General features: G+C 40.4%; 1 pseudogene; it reads right to left on the minus strand.

Annotated features, from left to right (window-relative positions):
• Nucleotides 1–864: 864 nt before the first annotated feature.
• On the minus strand, nucleotides 865–2,537 carry LOC114623221 (annotated as a pseudogene).
• Nucleotides 2,538–22,763: the final 20,226 nt, after the last annotated feature.

Raw genomic sequence — 22,763 nt, forward strand, 5'->3', positions numbered from 1 at the left:
CACACACACACACACACACCATAACCCCCCCAAAAGTGTGTTTATGTAAGTCAAAGGATAATCTGTGGGAGTCCATGCTCTACTTCCATCATGTGAGTTCAGGGGTCTGAACTTAGTTTATCAGGCTTGGCAGTGGGCAACCTTACCTCCTGAGCCCTTTCACAGGCCCTACCTATTTGATTCATAAAAAAATAAGTCTTTATGTGGTTGTGTTCTTGGTGTATCATTAATTGAATTCACCACTGTATCAAGTCATTAGCTGCGCCTGTCATTGCTGCTTGTATCACAGTCTTTCCCCTGGTCTACTGTGCTTCATGCTCAATTCCACCCCTTTGTGCTTCCTTCAGTGAGGGGCTACGGTTGACAATCTCTTAGTTTCTTTTTCTTTTCTTTTTTTTTTTTAACTGAAATGACTTTGTATTGTTCTTGTCCTAAATAATTTGAAGGATATAATCCCAAGTCAATAACTTTCTTTCTTTCCTTCCTTCCTTCCTTCCTTCCTTTCTTTCTTTCTTTCTTTCTTTCTTTCTTTCTTTCTTTCTTTCTTTCTTTCTTTCTTTCCTTCTTTCTCTTCTCTGCACTGTAAATATGCTGCTTCCTAGACATGGCCCTTCATCCTTGCCTGTAAGAAACCTGTTATACCCATATGTGCCAGTTTAAAAAGATAAAGAAAGAAAAAAGAGTAGTCAATTTCTTCTCTCTGTTAACTTTTAACATGTATGTATGTATGTATGTATGTGTGCGTGTGCATGTGTGCATGTGTGTGTGTGTGTGTGTGTGTGTGTGAATAAATTTTTTTCAACTTTTATGAACTTTATTTTCCTTCCACCCTTTTTCTCTTTGCTCAGGTGTCTGCAGAACAGCTCAGGACCACTCAGTAGTGGCTCCAACCCACTAGGTGGCCTGCGCTGTGGGAGCAGCTGACCAGTTCTCAGTGGCTGGCTGTGCACTCCAGTCTTCAGTGGGGAACTGCAGGATGAGCACAGAGGGTACCTGCATACACTCAGACCAGTCAGCCACCTCCAGCTGAGCAGCAGTGAACTCAGAAGCTGGTGCAGTTCATTCACCCTGGAATTCCTCCTTGGTCACAGCCTTCTCAGCAGCAGCCTGTTTCTCCTTCTCAATCTCCTGTGGGTCTCTGTAGAAATCAAGATCAGGCATAACCTCCCATGGGTGCTCATGGGAGATAGTACCTCACATGCGGAGTACTTCCTGGGCCAGCATCTACCACATCAGACCCACTGAGTGAGCTCTCTTGTTGTTGCATTGGATGGCAATGTCCACATAGCACAGGGGAGAATCTGTGTTACACAGAGCAATGGTGGGCAGGTTGACAATAAGAGGGCTCTGTGGGGACTTCTGCCCCTAGACCAAGCAGAGAGGGGTCACCCAGAACCTCCTCTGACTGGCGATATGAATTCTTGCTTAGGCTGTGAGGCTAAGCACTGCAAGGGAATATCAATAAAAGTTAAAAATATCTATCTGGGTTCCCTGAGGGACAAGCCTGACTGCATAGGGGTTGATGTCAAAAGTATCCCCTCTCCAGGAAAAAGACATCGGGATGGGTATGGCCCTCATGCCTCACTGGACAATGACAGGGGGACCAGAGCCATTACAAGGTCCCCTTCAATTACTGGAGGTCAGGCCTCTATCCCCGCCTTCGCAAGATTAGAATTGCCACAGGCCTTCTATACTTAGAGAAGGGAGGAGATGTCAGGGGCAGCCCTGTTTACACACTGAAGGCCTAAAATCAGCCATAGGCCTAAAATCAGCAATAGGCCTGTCATACATGTATACTAACACCAAGTCTTGGGGCTCTGTGAAAAAACATTGCAACAGATGGCTATAAGCTAATGTAAACAGGCAGCTTTTATGGAAATTTACCAGCCCGAGTAGTCATAGACCTTGTAAATAGGTAGCCTTGGCAGATAATACCAACTTAGATAAAGACAAGCGAGTCATAGGCAGAGTCATAGTGACTTGTCCCCTGAACCTTCACCCAGCCTATACCCGGTTCTGAAAGATATCTGTATTCCCCCTGAACACCCACACTCCAGTGTCATCCTCTTCCCCACATCCTGCCTTTCTGTGTTTATAACCCCTGTGTGAATAAATTACAATTTGAGAAAAAATAAATAAATTATTTATAAAACAACAACAACAACAACAAAAAGAGGGCTCTGTGAGGGGCTGGTGGTCAGCCGTGGGAACAGTCACCACTAGAAGCCATGGCTCTGTGAAGGCTGCTTGGATCTAGTTAGCGAAGTTCCCAGGGTGTGAAGCGGCCAGCAATTGGAGTGGCACCTGTGGCAGCAGCAAACTTCAGCACAGCTTGTTGGCCAGTGTTCCTTGCAACAATAGCTCGAGCTGCAAGCAACAACTTCTCCCAGGTTCTATGCAGATATCTCACTTTTCCTTTTGTAGATGTAGTGTTACATCTGAAAGTCAAGGTTGGTGCCACCTAAGTGGGTTCCTGCAGCAAGGAATTTGAGGACATCCTCTTCCTTCATCTGCAGGACATCAAGGGCTCCCAACATTGTATAAGTTTTGACGGGCACCAAGAACAACGTAGTATGGACCTGTCCCTGGATAGCACGGAAAGTTACATTAAACTTTTTTTTTTATGTATATGAGTATCTTGCATGCATGTGTATTTGCACACCAGAAGAGGGCATCAGATCTCATTATAGATGATTGTGAGCCACCATGTGGGTGCTGGGAATTGAACTCAGGACCTTCAGAAGAACAGCCAGTGCTCTTAACCACTGAGCCATCTCTTCAGCCCCATATATGTATATGTAGTTTAAATCTCTGAGGTCTGCAGTTTTTACTAAGATAGAATTCCTTGTGAATATCCCTAACATTCATGTACTCTTTCCCAGAAGACTCATGTTGTTGGGGATTGTAAAATGCTTTGAATTAATCTAGCCCCCCAAATCAGGAATCTGTGTGTCCAAACACTGAAGGTCCTTGTCCCCAATTGGTTTTTGATCAATCAATAAAGAGCCAACGGCCAATGACTGGGCAATTAGACTGAAGTGGGACCTTTAGATTTGAGCAGGCTAGGAACTGGGAGAAAGGAAAGAGGGAGAATCCCCAGTTATTTGGAGGGAGACAGATAAGATTTAGAGCTGCAGAGGGAAAATCATCTGAAATGAAAGTGAGAAGGAATGCGACCCCCGGTAGGGCTGCCTGGAAGTGTCTTAGGCAGCAAAGTCTAGGGAGTTGCCTAGAAGGAGCCAGGATAACAAAGATGAAACATTGAATTAAAGAGCGTTAAGCTAGGATTACAGGAGGGAAATGTGTGTGCTAGCCGGGAGGGGGGCGGGGAGGATTAGAACTGCCCAACCTTTGAGCTAGTCAGGGCATATTAAAATTAACTGGTGTGTGTGTGTGTGTGTGTGTGTTTCATTCATGAATCTAGATAGCTCCTGGGAGGGTACCTTATTTAAATCCTGCCTCACTGTCACTTTCCTGATGGTACCTTCTAGAATTACTCTCATAAGGTGTCTTCCCAGGTCACACTTCAGGTAACTAACCTACACATGTGCCCATCTTCTCCATGTCACCCTCTTCTGCTTCTTATGTCCCACAGCCTCCTCTGCAAGCATTTCTTTCTTAGTAACTCTACTTCTCAGGCCCAGGTAAGATGCCTTGCTGGAAAAAGTCATGCATAGATGTCTTACAGATATCACTTTCTCAGCTGCCACATCATACATTCACCGAGGAGACGTTGTTTCAGCCTTGTAGATACAGTGGAGCCATTACTGCCCAAGCCATGGGTATCTCCCAGGACTATATGTAGGCAGCTGTCAGTGGATGGTTGCCTTCTGCCTTCCATGTACATTACACACTGAATCCTGATGATCTGTAGGACTTGGCTCAGCTTGCCCAGCTGATCCCTCCCCAAGGCTTCCTTTAGTTCCTTTGATTGGCTGTCCCAGCCTCAAATCCAGTTGAATTTCATTAGCACTGTTTGTGTTGGAGGAGTGGTGTGTGGGAGTCTGGTCTTTCTCCACACTCTTCTCAGTCTCTCTTCTGGCACAAACATGCTGCCTTTTTTCCTTCTGGGCCTGCTCTCTCTCTCTCTCTCTCTCTCTCTCTCTCTCTCTCTCTCTCTCTCTGTTTTTTTCCCTAGCCCTTTCTTCTCTGAGAATTCTCCCTCTTGCATTTCAAAGACTTTAGCTTTAAAAAGTATTGTTTCTGATCAGGTATCAAGAGCTTACTCTGGAAGTGAGAAGTGAGCACCATTTCTCTCCTTTCAGCAGCCATCCTCCTTGGGCTCACTGGATGTTGTTGTAAGGGAAAGTGATTCTTTTAAGTTTTGTGGTGTTTCTGTTTTGCTTTGATCCTGCTTACATGAATGCACAGTGTGATAAACAGGAATGAATCCAGTTACTCATCATTTGGAATGCAGTTGCTCTGTGTTTAGACATTCCTCTTAGTGATCTTGAAAGCAAAGAAAATAAGGCTAATCAGAACAAAAATGTAGTATCTTTTCCTACCTGTCTGATAGGTCACCCAAAACAGAACTTAAATTCCCCTTCTCTGGCAGGGTTCTATGAAGTATAAACTATTAGGCAGGTCTGTAGATCGTGTTAATCAGAGAAATGAGTTTTGGAAAGTCATGTGACACTGTGAAGTGACCTCCAGGCAGCTTTCAGATCTCTATCTTACCACCTATCTGTGATCTAAAGCTAAATTTCCTCTTCTGAAAAAAAATGGAAATGATTTTAATACTTAATGTAGAAGAGGTGTCATTAGGATTAAAGAGGAGTGTCAATTATGTTAGAGACCAAGGTACCATCATGCCCACTAATAATAGAAAAATTAGGCATGCTTTGGAATATATTTTCTGTGGCATGTTTTGCGGCCATTAAGTGGACGCTTATAAAAATTATGAAGTAATGACTGGATCATGCTGTTCCTAGAAACAGTACATTACTGAACATAGTTCTCAGTCTCAGGAGTGAGATACCTCCACAGAATTTGATCAACAGGGTCCCAGAGGCCTTGAAACACACTTGTCAATTCTCTGTATTGCTCACCAGAACTAGAGGGGGAAATCTTGTTGCAGAAGACACCACACAGTTTGTTGTAAGACATGGAGACAGAGAACAAGACCTAAGCTGGAAACTTCCTTCCTGCTTTCTGGTGGATTGCTGTGAAATACCATCCTCTAGACTTGATACATATACACACATATATATGTACACACAGTCACACATATCATACACGTGTACACACACACCTGCATACACATACACAACCCACAAGAATGGTAAATTAGTAGCTTTCCTACTGCTGTGATAAAACACCATGACTAAAGCAGCTTTGATGAGAAAGCACGTTATTGGGCTTAGGTTTCCAGAGGGTTAGAATCAGTGATGGCAGACTAAAGGCATGGTGTCAGGGACAGGTAGGTGAGAGCTCACAGTTTGTACTATGGATGGGAAACAGAGTGAATACTAAGGAGTGTTTAAAACCTCAAAGCCTACCCCTAGTGGCATGCCTCCCCCAGTAAGACCCTACCTCCATACCTCCATACCTCCAAACAGTTCTACTAACTGGGAACAAGTATTCAAATATATGAGTCTGTGAGGACTATTCTCATTCAAACCTCCACAAATGCTCAAAAAGTTGAAAGAGACCTGTGGGGAGTAGGGATCATGGACAAGAATGGTGTGGAGATGTGGGGAGGTAGGTAGTGACAGAGCGGTTAATGTACTTTGAGTACTATGTGAAAGTGTCTAAAAACAATAGAAGATTATGCAGTAAAATAAAATGAAGATAAATCCCAAAATAACATAACTTGAAATTTTAAAAACTTACAAATATATATATATATATATATATATATATATGGCATATATATATAATATATAGAAGAAATGAGTTTACAAAATGGTAACAGAGTAATTAAATCATTTTTCTTCTTACTAAGATTTTTTTAGTAACTGGATGAGGTGGCACACACTTTTAATCCCAGCATTTAGAAGGCAGTAGCAGGTAGGTCTCTGAGTTTGGGGCCAGCCAGGTCTACAGAGTGAGTTCCTGGACAGCCAGAGTTACATTTATAGTTAAAACACAGAAGTATTATCTCTCACCCTTTCCCCCCTATTAATGACATAATGTTTAGTGTAGAAAACCTGGATAGCAGAGGAAATTATGAAGAATAAGATTACCTTCTCTACAGCTGTCTGCGTTTTAACTCGCATCATTCCACTCTCTGTGAGAGCCACACATGATGCACACAGGACTCATGGGTATACAACATTTGAACTCACACTGGTCCATTCCTTTCTGCACTGCACGTGAAGCACAGTACTTCTGTGAATAAGCTGGCATTGTGCTACCTTCAGTTTCCTTTCCTGTAAGTTTCTTAGGCTATCAGGTTTTGTATTCCATCTTTATCTTTGATCTTTCGGTGAGAAATTATTCTTCCTTTCCTGTGAGCTTTACATACCTGTCTTATTAGAAACATTCCTATACTTCTCGTAGGCAGCAATCTTCAGAATTGAGCTGTACCTCTAACAGTTTAGCCACTTCTCTTTCTCTGCTTGAGGGCTATCCTCCCACAGATCCCAGACCTCTACTTAATTGGCTTCTCTTTAATTACCTTTTAATTAAGTGAGACCCCACCTGGGCTTTGGTCACCTGCACCTATGTCTAAGCCCGTGTAGCTTTCTTCCAAGTGGAAAGCAGCTGAGGTCAATAAACTCTTTTTCCGAATAGGTACTTTTTACTTGGTTCTTCTGGATTCAATAGGAATGTTCACCCACTCTCTGTCAGTTTCCCCAGAATTAAGGAAACATTTAAATTCTATAACTATAGACACTGTCTCCCACAGATACACAGGTTAAATTCACAGCACAGGAAACTCTCAAGACTCAGTTACAGCCAGTAGCAGTTTACAGGAAAATAAATATATAGAGAGACAATGTATATTATCTTTGGCTTCTTCTGTTGATTAGCACACAAATGAGCATGCATGCTTTGTTTCCGTCTCTGCTTCACATGGTGAAGAATAGACTGAGGGGTTTCTTCCATTTAGAACCAGAACCGAACTAAACACGAGGTCCCTTGTGATATACTGGGGAAATTCTAGTCATAAAACAGATATTGTTCTTCAGTGAGATGAAATCTTTAGACATGTGCAGAAAAAGTGTGCCAATAAGACAAACCCTATGTGCCTGGTAAGTGCAAATATATGTCTCATATTTGTGCTTGGAAGTGACAGCCATATAGCTGTTCTTTTCTCTTTTTCATTGAGTCTAACCTACTGTGTCTCAGCTAGGAGAGGATTGTGTAGGAAGTCTGTGCGTTTTTCCTACCTATTTTGTGTGAGAACTTACATTTCATACGGTAAATGGTGCAGAAGATGTTTTGCTTCTCAATCCACTTCCCAGTACATATGTTTGTTGGAAATATTTTGGAATGCCTCTAATTTTTAGAAAATTTAAAATTTTCTTAAACGTTATTTGTGAGCCTTTTTGTGTGCTGTTTTAACTCTTCTTTATTGTTTACCTTAAAAGAATGGTGGGATGAACGCTAAAACCTGAAAGTCTCTAATATCTTATTACATGTTAAAAATGACTGCTTTCTGCCCTTTCTGACTTATTAAATTGTCTTAAATTATATAGAGACTCACAGATATACCTAAAAATTAGCTCCCGTAAGGAATTTTTATAAAATTCAGGGTTAATGAGGATGGCCTTGAGAATAAGAATTGGTGATTTCTCCACCTACCCGTTCATCCATTTGTTAAGACATAATATTTCTGCTTAAAAACAGTCGACAGAAGTAAGGATGTAAGCGTTCTGTCTTTTCCTGATTTCAGGCCGATATTTGACTTAAGCAGACCACTGTTTAAAGCCTTCTCTTTACTCCGAGTGTCTTTCTCTGCTACACATTTTTCTATTCAACGTTTTCTAAAGCTCCACAGGAGTAACGAGCATAATAGTGGCAAACTCAATTCCAGGGAGATACTTAGTAAGATAGCTCATGGATACTTTAAGAAGAAAAGAGATTAACATTGCTGTTGTTGTTAAAATTATTACTAATGCTGCTACTGTTAGTAGTGTAGATGCATGTGTTACGGGGTTGGGGGAGGCACGCACGCCACGGTATGCCTGTGGAGGTCAGAGAACAACCGTGTGCAGTTGGTTCTCTTTACCTTTACATGGATCCTGGGATTTGAACTTGGGTTGTCAGGGTTGAGCAACAATTGCTGCTAAATCATCTTGCTAGCTGACAATAGGCTGTTTATTTAACTCATAGTTTGGGGCCCTCGAGGAAGGGCCTCACGACAGCCAGTATCACAATGGCTGGAGCGTGTGTAGAAAAGATCATACGTAACACAGGCAATTCAGGAGCCTTGCTCTTTTTTATATAACAATCTATTCTTATAGAAAGTATCCTGCTTCTGGGAGAACTCCATTACTCCCTTCCCAGAGATGTGCCTGGATGCCCTAATCACCTTTCACGATGCTGTACCCCTTAAAGACTCTGCTGCCTCCCAAAACTGCCACCGTGGGGACTAAAGCATCTAGCGATGAGCCTTCAGAGATGTCCTCAAGCCACGTTCTTAGCAGATGGACTTTTTTTTATATGCCCATGATTCATAATATCAGAGACGCAGCTGTAGGACTGAGTGATTCTTGAGCTTGGTGTCAGAGCTGAACTGAAAACAAATGCCTCTTACAAACGGACAGGAAGCTCTGCCGGGGAAACAGATCTTTCACTGAAAGCATAAAAATTGATTAAACCATTACGTGGACTATTTATGGAAAAATCTTCAAGGTAGCATAACGCTGAATTGAGGGTTTTAAATAAAAACGAACATGTTTTGTTTCGTTTAAAATATCAAAAAGAAGAGGGAACACCAAAAGACAAAGCTGAGGCAGAACGCAGCATGCTGCAACAGAAGAGAGCAGGCGAGAACAAGAACGCCAAAACTATGCCTGTGACTCAGCCTGGAACAGAGGCAAAGCATTAAAACTGGACCTCTGAGGTGGGAAGCTCGCTGCTGCTCGGAGCATCCTGTGCCGAGGGCAGAACAACTTCTTCCGAGGAGTGAAAATTCCTATGGTCCTTCAGCCAACAGAGAAGCTTGGTCTGATTAAAATTATTCAGAAGTAAATTCTCTGTGGAGTCAGATGACCAGCCAGAGTAGTTAGGAGATTCCCTTTGCAGGGTAGACAGAGCTATGTATGCATGTTTGTTGACAACTTGTTTATGAAGTTCATGGGCAGAAATAGTTTGGAAGGGTCTCCATGTACACATCGCTTTAGTTATCTGGCATCTGTATGGACTGATTTACTCTAGAGAACAATGTGATTTTGGTAATTTAGAGCACTACCCATTTATGACTCTCTCTCCTCCTCTGTCTCTTTTTAAAGACTTGTCTCCCTGCATGGAAACCTCAGCTCTTTGAGGACAGCAAACATCCCCCTAGACAGTCTACCACTACAAGCTTTAAAATGAAAAATAATTTTGGGATAGCAAAAAATTAAAGAATGATAAACTACAGAAATAAGCTTGGGGAAAACGTGTAAGAATTGTTTATTATTAACTGGAGAGATGGCTTAGCAGTTCAGAGTCCTGACTGCTCCTGTCCAGGACCTGGGTTCCATTCCCGGCATCTATATTAAGCATCTCACAACTACCTGTAACTCCAGTCCTAGGAGATCTGATGCCTTCTAGCATCCAGGGGTAACTTCATAAATGAGTGCACAGAAATTCACACACGCACACACACAGATACATACACACACAAATACATCAATTTTTATAAATGTTTTATTTTATTAAAAATTATTATTTACGTGATGGACTAAAATAAACACTTTCTATGTAAGGTTTTATGGTATAAATTATGCTCTATCTTGAGAGTACAAACAATGAGAACATTCAGGGCTGAACCACGAGGTGCTGGCTGGTTTCTGCGTATGCCTTGCTGATAAAGAACAAGACGTGTGGACTAGAGCGACGGCTCAGCCCTTAGGAGCATGTGCTTTTCTTCCAAAGGACTTGAGTTTGCTTCTCAGCACCCACTCTAGTAGTTCACAACTGAATGTAACTCTAGTTCCAGAAGCTCCAAGAACGTTTTCATAGTACCCACGGTGGACAGGAGCTCATGCCGCACACAAATAATAAAGAAATAAATCTTGGAATAAAATGAGTGATGTGTAAATCTAGTACATGCTAAAGCTCAGTCACTGGAAATTTTATGTCAGAGATTTGTTTGAAGCAACAATGTCTCACCATGCCTTAGGATTAACCAGCCAACCTACAACCAATGCATTAATGACAGATTAAGTACTAATTTATACTTAGAAAAGTAAAACTAGCCTGTATTTTAAAACTTACAACTGATTCAAGGTAGTGAAAACCACAAACTAACACCCCTTCTCCTCCCAACTGGAAAATTTCCCATCTGTGTGTGCATGCATATAAGGCCTTTATAGAGTCAGAGCCTTGGGTGACAACCATATTTTTTAAAGAATATTTAGTATGTTAGGAAACTACAAATAGAACATTGGGTGTCAAGGCTCTGTGGAATCATCAATCTGTCATCCCCAGGAATTTACAAATGGACACTTATGCAGGATCTTAAAAGCAGCATTTCAAGAACAATTAAGCTGGAATGCCCTTGGTGTAGGAGGTTTCGAAGACCTTGTTGGACAGTCGGTAGCTTTGCTTATAGTCAACATTTAAGACAGAGAAAACCTGACCCCTAGGGAAATGACGTAGAATTTTGTAAACCACAAGTTGAAAGTTACTCTTTAAAGAATCACATTTGAAAGAAGCATTTTTAAATGAAAATTATGCTGAAGACATGCACTAATCATTTCTTTGCCTTTTAACTAGTGCATTCTCCTAACAATTATGTGGTCTTTGTCATCACTATTAATATCAGTTGTTGCAAGATGCTGCAATAAAATGATACCCACAGGGTTTCCTGAGAGTAGAACACTTGTAAATTACATAATCTGCTCCTTGAATAGAATTTTTTAATAGTCTTTTTAGTCTTTCTTCTTCCTTTCTGTCAGTTTGTCCTTACTTCAGCCTATCTTGTCCAGCCTTTTAAATAGCTGCTTTTAATACAAACTTTAGAATATGATCTTGTAGAGATATGTCATATTCCAATACATGTTTTAAATATGTGAGGAATTTTTTTGAAGGAAGAAAGTTTAATATTTTAATTTTCTGACTGTACTATGAGAAATGTACTACGTTTTTAGATTTTGTGAATTTTTGTTACACCAAAAATAATTTTTGAAATTACATATTTAATTATTTAGATTATTCTTGATATTGAAAACAACAACACAATGCTTTTTATTTTCTGGTATTCTTCAGATTGTAAACAATTTGTTCATTCTCTTTATACAGCCCTTGTCAAATTCCTCATTGGTAGGTAGAACTAATAGTCACATATTATTTACCTATTCATATAATCAACTAATACTGACGGCCTGGATACCACACATTGAAGAAAGCAGAAATTTGAGAGATAATATGACATGGTAATAATAAAAATTAAGAAAACAAGAAAGCTGTATTCAATTCTAGAGCTCTTTGAATAGGACTATTCCATATTATATGGTCCCTAGGTAACTTTATTACTTAATTCTCTACATTAATTTTCTGACCTAGATACTTCTATTAAGCTCCAGCTTAGATACATGCAAGCTCAAAGGTTTGACCATGTCTACAATCAAGGCCAGATTGTTCGGCCTGAGAAGCTATTGCTAGGGAAGGATAATGGGCCAGATCGATCATCACACAGTACTTGTCTCGTATGCATACCATTTCAGTTTATTTTCTAGTTTTACCTTTGATAATCCCAAAGAGGGAGAAGCATTTCTTCCCAGTCTTTTTCCTGATGTTAATAGAAGAGTTTTTTTTATCTACTATAGAGGACATGTGGCCCCCTCACAATGAGCAAACCCTAAAAGCCTCCGTGACTTTTGCATTTCATATTCTGTAAGATTTATATAGCCTGCTTGAACTCCCCCAGAATAATTTTAGAAGGTTTTTGATTTCCAGGTCTTACCAACTTTTCTCTTGAAAAATAATTTTCCTTTAAAGACATACATGCTGACTTCTTATCCAGATGTGTCTATATTGGAATTTGGGGATAAATTTGGCTTCTTTGATATGCTCATTCCTTCAGTGACAGGTGCCAAGGACCTTCCTCAAAGCTGGAAGTCAACTGAGTTTGACTCATGTACCAAGAGGGTTGGAAGGACCATTGGGAGCTGATCCTTTGGAGGCATCTTTGCCTCTTGTAGAATTAATTACTGGGCGCTTTGCAGGCTTTGCCTCCAGGAGCTGATCTCCCTGCTTCTTACCTGTTCAGGTGTGGAGGGTTCAAGAAAAGAGTTACTTGAGCTGGAGAGAGGACTCAGCCATTAAGAGCACTGACTGTTCTTCTAGAGGTTCTGAGTTCAATTCCCAGCAACCACACGGTGGCCACAATCATCTGTAATGGGATCCAATGCCCTCTTCTGGTGCCTCTGAAGATGGGCACAGTGTACTTATACATAAAATAATTTTTTTTTACACTAGAGAAACTCTACCTAAAAGCACACTTTGTGATGGAGCTACAAGAAGCATGCTGGAATTGAAATGACACTCAAATAGTATCGGGCAAGGATGTTTTCGGACAGTAGAGGAAGCAAGATTAGGAATTAAGTTTGTGTTTAGAAGAAAAAAATCAGCCACAAGTTGCTACTGCTTTCATGTATTGACTACTCTAAGTCAAAGAAATTTAAACAGAAAAATAATAATAACAATGGCTCTCTGAATTGCCATAGAATGTGGAGTAAAAATTATCATTGCTTTAGAATTTAATTTAAAAATGTATACTTAAATATAATATTTTCTATTCTTTTTATTTTGCTTTTCCCCTCCTGGCTCTTGGGTCTTGAACTAGGGCCTTTTCTGTGCTCACCAAATGCTTGACAACTGAGCTGCCCCCTCAGCTCATGCAGGTATTTCTCAGTGCTGTGCTGATTGCTAACACATGAGTGCTCATTCATTTAAGTCTCAAAATGACACTGTGAGGTATTATTATTTTGCCCTGGTAATGTACACAACAGTTAAAGAATTTGCCTGTGTTATTTCTCTAAATGACAGAATAAAATGTAACCCAGGCTGCTAGTTCCTGAGCCTCCATTTCAAGCAGGGCATTTCTTGCCTTCCACTTGGAGAAATCATCCTATAGTTTGTTTCTTTCAAAAGCATTTTTTTTTTTTTGCTTTCTGTCTTTTCAGAAGAAGCCCATTTTCAAAGCTGTTTTACTAATTGGTGAGGGGGGAGGACAAAGAAAGAAAGATCCTTACTTTAATCTTTTTTTTTTCTGAAAGTAAGGCAGGTTTTTCAGTCAGAAAGTGCAGGAGAGAGGATGAGACCCAGGCATTAGGATGACTTCTGGGTCCCTGGGGACCCTTCAACTGTAGGATAGCAAAGGTGTTATTTTCATTGCCAAGAGAAGAACAACAAGATGACCCTTCTCTGTTATTCCTTGGCAAATATCAGAACCAGAGTCATCTATGTGGCATAGACTAATAATGACCCAAAATCTTACTGTTCAAAAAAGACCACACAATGCTGGGCTTGGTGACCCTGATTTTTAATTCTAGCACATGGGAGCCAGGGGCAAGTGGATCTCTGTGGGTTCGAGGCCACTCTGGTCTATCTAGTGAGTTCCAGGATGACCAGGGTTACATAGTGAGGTCTGTCTCAACAAGTGAACAAAGAGAATATATGAGGCACAGGACAGAGATCCTTAGGGCAGACAGGGAACTCTGCGGAATCTCACAATGACACATATCATTACACATATGTCCAAACGCATACAAAGTTTAATCCCAAAAGGGAATGCTGGAGGGGCTGCATGATAAGGATGTGTCAGTATAGGTTCAGCAGTTGCACTAAATCCAGCACTCAGATATTGAATGTTGGTGATAAGTCTGGCTATAAGTGGATGAAACAGAAAGAACAGTAGTTCCTCTCACTTTCCAGAAGAAAGGAAACCATTCTTCTGTTGAACATATCCAAGCTGCACAGACTCCTTCCTTAGAATCATCTTCATATCAGATCAAGCAGCACACTATGACAGTGCTTGTGCTCAAACAACCCTCATTTAACCAGATAACAGCAATACTTGAGAATACGAGATGTGGGCAATTTGGATATGCCAAAGAGGAACTGTAAATTTCAGGTTGTAGTGAGAAGGTAGAAATTTATAGGGAAAAACATGATTCATGGTGTGTTTAGAGAAATTTTACTCCTGTGACTAATTTTAAGCATCCACTAGCATTTTGAAAGTTGTCCCTCATGGATAAAAGTGAGTATTTTGTAGAAGTCTGGCATATGCAGTTTAATTTTGCTGTGAACCTAAATCTACCCTCATAATCATGCCCATTATAAAAATATAAATATAATATAAATAAAACATATAAAAGCAACATTAAAAGGAGCCAAACACAATCAACTACAGACTGAATGATGGAATTTTATGAAACAACCAGCATAGGTGAATCCAAAATGACCAAGTGCAGTTCATCAAGGGAGGAGTGAAAAACAGGTGTAATTTATTGATATAGGATTTCTTTTAGGTGGCAAAGTGGTTCAAAGTTCAGCAGTGGCTTGAGAAAGTACACAGCATTGTAAATGTTCTGGAAGTCACTGAATGAATGGTGTACCGAAAAAGAGCGACTTAGTGAATTTTGTGTCATGTTAATTTTCTCTCATTGAAAAACAATGCAGTGACTCAGTACAAGATAAAGAAGTACCACTTTGAAATTTCAGGATGAAGAATGCTTTTGAAGATAATTTATTTTGAATAGTTTGAAAAAGAAGCACTTTTTTGACCTGAAAACATGTGCCCTCAGAAGCAGTTTCGGAGGGATGTGATTGATATATTTTCTGAGGGGAGAATGGAGGGGTAATATGAAGTGAAAGATGTTTGCGGCATGGAAGGTTTGATATGGAATCAAAGTCACAGATTGTAAATCTGGTTAAAAGTGGCCAAAGCTGGACTGACACTGTGGACAAGAGGGTCACTGACAGGAAAGAAAGAGTTAAGACCTTTCCCCTGGAGTTCAGAGAGATAGGATGCACAGTGAAAGGCCGGGGATACAGGAGGGAGAAAATGATAGAACTCAGAATAAAGGCAATAACCAGAGCATACTAGGAAGACAAAGCCTGAAAACAGAAGACTCATGGACCATGGATGAAGACAGACTTCGAAAGCATATCTTGCAATATTTTTATTGAAACAAAGCAAAGAAAACATTATATACAATATCTCAGCAGCACACACTGGTTGTCTGCAAAGGGGTAAAACTAAGGCTAGGAACAAACTTCTTTAAAGCACATTTGCTAAGAAGATATTGGAAGCAGTAATAAAGAATTTCAAGAAAAATCTATCCTGACACAAGCATACTTTCACTGTCAGTTTATCACATATGTGAAGCAATAAAAGGACGTTCTAACATAAGCAAGAGCCCATAAAACATAGACCATACTTTTTTCTTGAAGTTGGTAGAGAAAAATTTTGCAGATACCCTGGAAACAACTTGACAGTTTCCTGTCAACTACCCATGCAATGGTCATGTGACCTAGCAATTACTTTCTTGGCATTGATCCCAGAGAAATGAAAACATACAAACCTTGTAGGTAAATGTTCATATTAGCACTGTTATTTAAAGATCTTAACTATGAACAGCTGTACATCCTTTAAGATGTATACTTTCTACTGTAGTACATCTCTGTTATGGAATATTACTCAGCAATAAAAAAGAAACTGAAGCTTGGCGTTTAACCCAGTGTTAGAACATGTACTTAGGATGGTAGCACACAGAGACAACTAATATATTAATATCAGTCTCCAAAGAATTATACTGAGTGAAAAAAAATCCTCAGAAGTTGTATACTCAGTAATTCCATGCATATAGCATTCTTAGATTAAAAATCAAAATGGATTTGCCAATTCTTTGTGAATTTAAGTTGTAATGCACCGGCAACCTCATCACCGTTGAACTCATTCCCTTTATTTTTTAGGAGAAATTGGAACTGCTCCTCTGGACACTGTAGCCTGCACAACTCCTCCACCTCATGAATGGCAGACTCCAAATCCCTGCCCTTGTTCCAGTTATTGAGCTGAGGGTCCAGGAAGATAATCTTGGTAAACAACCTTCTAATCACCTTTCTTCCCAGGTCTTAATAGGGTAGTGTGAGGATTTCTCCATGGGATTCTATTTTCTGTTACCACAGGTGATTTCACATAGTTTCCCACACCCAGGTTGACCAGAGTCCCTGCAGAGGGCACCTTGAGAGAGGTGGTCAAGAGCCCTCACTTTAGTCTAGTCAGCGCAAATTTGCATTAGGCTGCTTGATTTGTTCTTTGAAGACTGTGCATTAGTTACATTTTCACTGCTATGAGCAAAATAGTTAACAAACCACACGAGGGAGCAAAGATTTATCTTTGTTGACAGTTTCAGAAAATATAGTCTGTCTCAGCAGAGAAGGCATGGCTGTGGCAGGAGGGTGTGACTCCTACATTTCATGTTGTGACCAAGCAGGAAGCAGAGAGCGAACATCACTAGAAATCAAAAACAGTATATTCAAAAGCATGTCCCAAAGGCTCTACCACTTCCCCAAGGAGTATCATTATTTAGGGATTAAGTGTCAAACAGATGACCCTCTTTGGGCTGCATTTCAAATTCAAACCATAACAAAACAAATCATTAAGTTAGACAACAAAATGAAAATATACTTTCTACCTTTGATTTGATTGGCTTAACCCATTCTCTGTAGTGGGATACTTAATGTAGCCACCAATCTTACCTTGGTATACATACTCCTGTATCTTGCCTATCTGACTACTCATATTCTTCTGACTGGTTCATGAGTGTCTCCAAATGTCTATGTGTTCAGGCCTTGGTCTTGACCTTGAATAGTCTTGAATAGACAACAGCACTACAGTCCGGTGGTAAAAACCTTATTGGAAGTGAGACCTTAGAAGAGATGTGGGACCCTGGCCTCCTCCTCACTCTTTCTCATTTTTGTTGTGAGGTGAGCAGTTTTTGCATTTCCATGTGATATGGTACCACAGTCCCAAAAGCATTAGGGACAACTAAACACTGACTGAAGTCCCAATCTGTGAGCCAACACAAGCCTTTCCTCTTTATAAAGCATCTTACAGCAGTTGGGATCTGACTGACATAGATATCTTTTATTAAAAACCTTTTAGATGAAACTTTTTAATCTCTATGGGAAGCCTTTTTCAGTTTTTCTTTTTTGCTTTCTTTAAGCTCAACCTGGGTTTTCACTGGGTTTCTAACAATAAGCACATACAAGGACCATGACTGCATTTAAGGTCTCACCACACTTTCTCTCCTAGTTAAGGGAGCTGCTTCAGGAAGGGGACTTTGTTTTTGTCTGTGTTCTTGCAGAAGATGGATGCGTTACTGTTTTTTCCATGAATGGATGTTCTGTGCAACTCTTCTTCTAAGCTCCATGCCCTTTAAGCCAAATGGCTCTCAGGTTTTGGCAGGCATAAGACTCACTGGGAGAGCTTGTTAAAGGGTAGATGCCTGGCCTGCTCCATAAGGAACCTCAAAACATTTCCCGAAGTTAGTGAAGCTGCCTTTGCAAGGCCCTGTACTAACAATATTAAATACAATATTAAATACAATAGATGTATTAGATGTATTTAGTGTGAGTGTGTGTGTGTGTGTGTATGTGTGTGCCTGAGAACAGACATGTGGACCATCTCATTTTGGAGCCTGCAGAGGACAGAAGAGAGGATCATACCTCCTTGCAATGAGAGCTACAAGTGATTGTGAGCCAACATGTGGGTTCTGGGAACTGAACTCAGGCTCTCTGCAGAAGTTACAAGTGCTCTTAACTGCTGAGTCATCTCTCCTGCCTTTAAAAAAACAAAACAAACAAACAAAAAACTATTCATTGAATGAATCCAAAATCTCAACAGCTGAGTCTTCTCTCCAGTCCCATGCATGAACAATAATTTACCCTTTGTCTTCCTAGGAGGATTTTCTTAAGAAGATAAAGTGTGTTGATAGCTGAGGGGAACATGGATCTAGTCAGACATTCCTTTTTACCAAACAAAAAGTAGTGGGCAGGAATGTTGATTTTTACAACCTTTTTGTGTGGCTGTGAGTTTTATTAGTATGAGTTATTTTCCTTGAGCTTTATACACTGTGGAAAACTGTCAAATCCACTTTTTATTCCTCATTTGCCTGAAATGTAGCTTTTGGAACATGTAAACCCCATTAAGGTTGTGGCATCCAAAGAGCCACTCTGAGCAGCTGGCTGGATAGCTTTTCTACTGTGCCTCTGTATCTTCTGCCTCATCGACACTCCAACAAATGATATATTCTTTCCTTTCTAATCATTTCCAAAAACTGCTTACAGATTTACATCCATTAACATGCAGTGACTAGAAGCAGCACAGTATCCTTGAACACTTGGCGCTTAGAGGACTATTTGAAAAGGACAGATGTAAATCATAGCTGTTATCTTCAGTAGAGAAATGTGGAAATGCAGAGGTCTGTGACGATGGGGGAGGGGATGCTTGTTGCTGTGCTTCCTGGAGGGTAATTCATAAGAAAGATGTAAGGTGGGGTGAAAGATGTAAGGAGAGGAAACAATTCTGAGGAAGAGGCTAATTACCCCCCAGAGCTGGCTAGTAATGAAGGTCTGATTATAGCTGGGAAATTACCTTCTTTTGATTCTCATGCATTTAATGGTGCTCTACAGAAAGAGTCTTGGGTGCTCTGGCCCCTGTCCAGGACAATCGTGTTTAAAATAATGGGTGTTCAGTTCTGAAACTTGTGGAGTTTGCAGTGTGGGAGATGGCTCACTAAATCTCCTTTATGTTTCTTTATACTCCTCATTCCCAATGACTCCAACATGTTATTTATCTTCAGAGTAAGCTCGCTGTGTATGTGTGTGTGTGTAGGTATGGCAATAGGAGTTACAAATGGAAAGGAATATCAGGGGGGCATATCAGCTGAAATCCAACCTAAGGCTGTCATGTCAGTAGCAGCTCTCCCTAGCAGTCTGTGAGGAATGGCCAAGGAGTGGCAACACATTCAGATTCTTGTCATAGGAATGATTCATTTAAATAACATACAAGTACATGCTTTACACTGCTTCACAGAATTACAGGAAATAGGGACAACAAGCTGGCTTCTATTTGTATCAGTGATTGATTCCACCCTTACCAAATGGCTTAGGTCATATCAATTCTTAAATTTGTCACATATATTCCTCTAAGTTCTTCTCAAGAAGTGTGATCAGTGTAAAGCAAAAGCAAACTGTTCTTGTTTGCTACCATCAGGATAAGGAGATACTATAGAATGGACATTAACAGCTAAAAATGAATGATTTAAAATAACAGCAGCAGCAGCAAATACCCTGCCCCAGGCAGATCAGAGAGGTTGTTATACACCAGAGGCCTCAACTTCCCTTTTCGGTTGTTGCTATATCTTGGACATAAAACATACCTTAAAGTCCAGTGTGTTAAAGGCTCAGTGTCAGGGCAAGCTGGGCAAGCTGGGCAAGCTGGGCAAGGAGACCCCGCACATACACCTACCTCATTTAAGTGTTGGACTTTTTGCTGTTTGAAATATGAGACCCTCTCCAAGCTCCCTATTGCCCCAAAGACTCTCATTCCTACCTCACTGCTCTAGTCTAGTGGGTGAAGGGGGGGGGGTAGGAGAAGGACAACAACAACAACAACAACAAAAAGGCTCAAGCTCCTGGGCGCTATTGGAAGGTAGTAGAAAATTTTAAGATGTAGGACATGGTGAGAGGTCTTTTGGTTATTAGGGGTGTGTCCTTCAAAGGAACAACAGGATTCTAGTTCCTTTCCTCCCTGTCTTTCAGTTCCTTCTTAGGAGATGAAGGCTTTTGCTCTGTGAAGAGCTTCTGCCATCGGATGCTGCCTTTCTGAATGCCAAAAACTATGACACCAACCAGCCCTGGAATGAAAAAACCCAAACAACAACAACAAACTCAACCAAGCTCTGAAACCAGAGCCCAAATGACTTTCTCTTTTAGAGATTTGATTACCTTGGGCATTATTATTATAGTAATGTGATACTGACCAAAGTAGCGACTTCGTATAAAAAGCTGCTTTCCTTAGGCACTTTGAGAGTAGCATTGGCAAGGAAAAGGGATTTTCTCCCTTGGAGGTTTGTAAGGCGTTTTGGATAGTTAGGTAGGGTCGAGACTCATCAGGGGTCTTCAACTCTTGTCATGAAGAGGCCAATCAACTCTGTAGTTTTTCTATCCTTTACATTGGAACAATAACAACGTCCTTCATTTATACCCAGGGATTGGGGAACTACGTAGGACCTCAGTTACAGTTTATAGGAAGATGTAGGAAGTTCTTCCTGAATTTTAATTTTCTCTTATGTGGGACTTCAACAGCTCTTTCTATGACATCTATTTAATTCTTCAAGGTAATAAATTTGAGGTGACTGGAAATACAGCATCTTCAGTTACCATAAGACCCTCAGGAATCAACCAATCAACATCACCCAATTGCACTGCTTCTCTAAACCAATGCTTACAAAAAGAACATTCAAAGACTACCTTATTTGCATATTAAATTTGGATCATACTCTATCCTCACTACATATCCGTGCTGGGTAGTCTTATTTCAGCTTGATAGAAGTTAGAGTCATTTTGGAAGAGGGAGACTCAATTAAGAAAATTCCTCCACTACATTGGCCTGTGGGCAAGGCTATGGTATATTTTCTTATTGATGGTTGATGTGGGTGTTCCTAACTCACTGTGTGATGCTGGTTGCTATATGAAATCAGGCTTAGTAAGTGATGGGGAGAAAGCCAGTAAGCAGCACTTCTGCATGGACTTGCTCTTGCCTCCAGGTTTTCACTCTGAGATCCTTACTAATAGACTGTGATGTGGAATGCTAAGCTGAAACAAACCCTTTCCTCCTCAAATTCCTTTTCTTGTGGTGTTTTATCACAGCAACCAAGACAATCTCTCTCAAAGTCATTTCTTGCCTGAATTAAAGTGTTAATAATGTCACCTACTATATCAAGTTCAGGACAAACCTAAAGCGTTGTGAGTCCTCATGTGAGCTAAGAAATCAGAGGTCCTCCTTCATATAATATATGAAGAAGAACTACTTGAACCAGGCATGGTAGTTTACACCTCTTAACACTTGGAAGGATGAGGGAGGAGGATTGTGAATTTGATGCCAGCCTATATTACAGAGTGAAACCCAGTATCACAAAGCAAAATAGAAAACAAAACAAACAAAAACAAAAATCAAAACAACAACAAAAAACAAGTAAAGAGAAAAAGGAGCATTTGTCTGTGGGCGTTGCTGAAGGACAGACAGTCTAACATGAGCCTCTCCAAGGTGAAATGGTAGGGTTTGATTTCCCACCTTACCCAGATATTTACAGACTTATTGTTAGACTTTCTCCCTTTTCTTGGTAACCAAGTCTGAGCATATTCCTGAAAGAGGCCCGTTTTTTGTTGTGATCAAACACTGACCAAAAGCAACTTGGGGAGGAAAAAGTTTATTAAATCTACAGGTTACAGCCCAACATTAAATAGAGGTCAAAGCAGGAACTGAAGCAGCCATGAAAGAATGCTGCTACTGTCTTACCCTCCACGGATTGCTCAGCCTGCTTTCCTTATACAATCCAGGACCACCAGCTGAAAAGAGAAACCACTCAAAGTGGACTGGGCCCTCCTATTCAAGAAAATGTGTACATAGACATGCCCACAGGCCATTGGATGGAGACATTTTCTCAAGTGAGGTTCTTTCTTCCCAGGTAACCATAGGGTTTTTTTGTTTGTTTTTTTGTTTTTTGACTAAACTAATTAGTGCAATAGACTCCTCATCACCTTGACACATATACATATCATTATTTTCTCCTCAAGATCTTACATTAATACCATATTATAAAATACAATCCAACTTCAAAAGTGTCACTGTCTTTGAAAAATTTGAATAGTTTAAAAGTTCAAGACCTCAAGCCCAGTCTAGTCTACATAATGAGTTCCAAGCCAGCCAGAGCTACATAGTGAGATCCTGTCTTAAACAGACAAACAATCCAAGGTCTCTTTAAAAAGTCCAAAGTCCCTCAATTGTGAACTCCTCTAAAATAAAATAAATTATATCCCTTCTTAGTTCAAGAGGGAAGAACCAGGCCACATTCAGATCGAAGTCAAATCAAACTCTAACAATATGAAAAGCTCAGTATTCAACTCTGGAACTCCTTCATGATCTTTTGAGCTTTAAAGGACTTGAGTAGCCTCAACTTTCTGGATCTGCTATCTAAAGCACATTCAGCATGTATAGTATGTTTACGATGGCTCTACTGTCATCCCATCATTCTAGCATGTTCAATATGGTGGGGTTCCCCCTGTAACTGAGGTTATACTTTTACCAGTGGACTCTGCTGGTAATAAACCTCAGCTTCTCTCCATGACCACTTCAATTCTGGGGACCCTACTACAACTGAAGTTGCACCTTCAGCAATGAACACTTCAAGCCTCTCACAGTGTCAAACCTCATGACATCAATGCACTTAATGACCCCTTTATGCCTGTCAAATCAGTATCACATGGAAACCCTAACATATCGCCAAGTTCAGCTTCCAGCCTTAGACACAGGCTTGCCTCCAAAGGACCATGACTTTTGTGTGCTGCCCTCGAGGAAACACTTCCCAGATTTT

This window comes from Grammomys surdaster, unplaced genomic scaffold (genome assembly GCF_004785775.1).
Source record: "Grammomys surdaster isolate TR1022 unplaced genomic scaffold, NIH_TR_1.0 194, whole genome shotgun sequence".
In the NCBI taxonomy this organism is placed as follows: Eukaryota; Metazoa; Chordata; class Mammalia; order Rodentia; family Muridae; genus Grammomys; species Grammomys surdaster.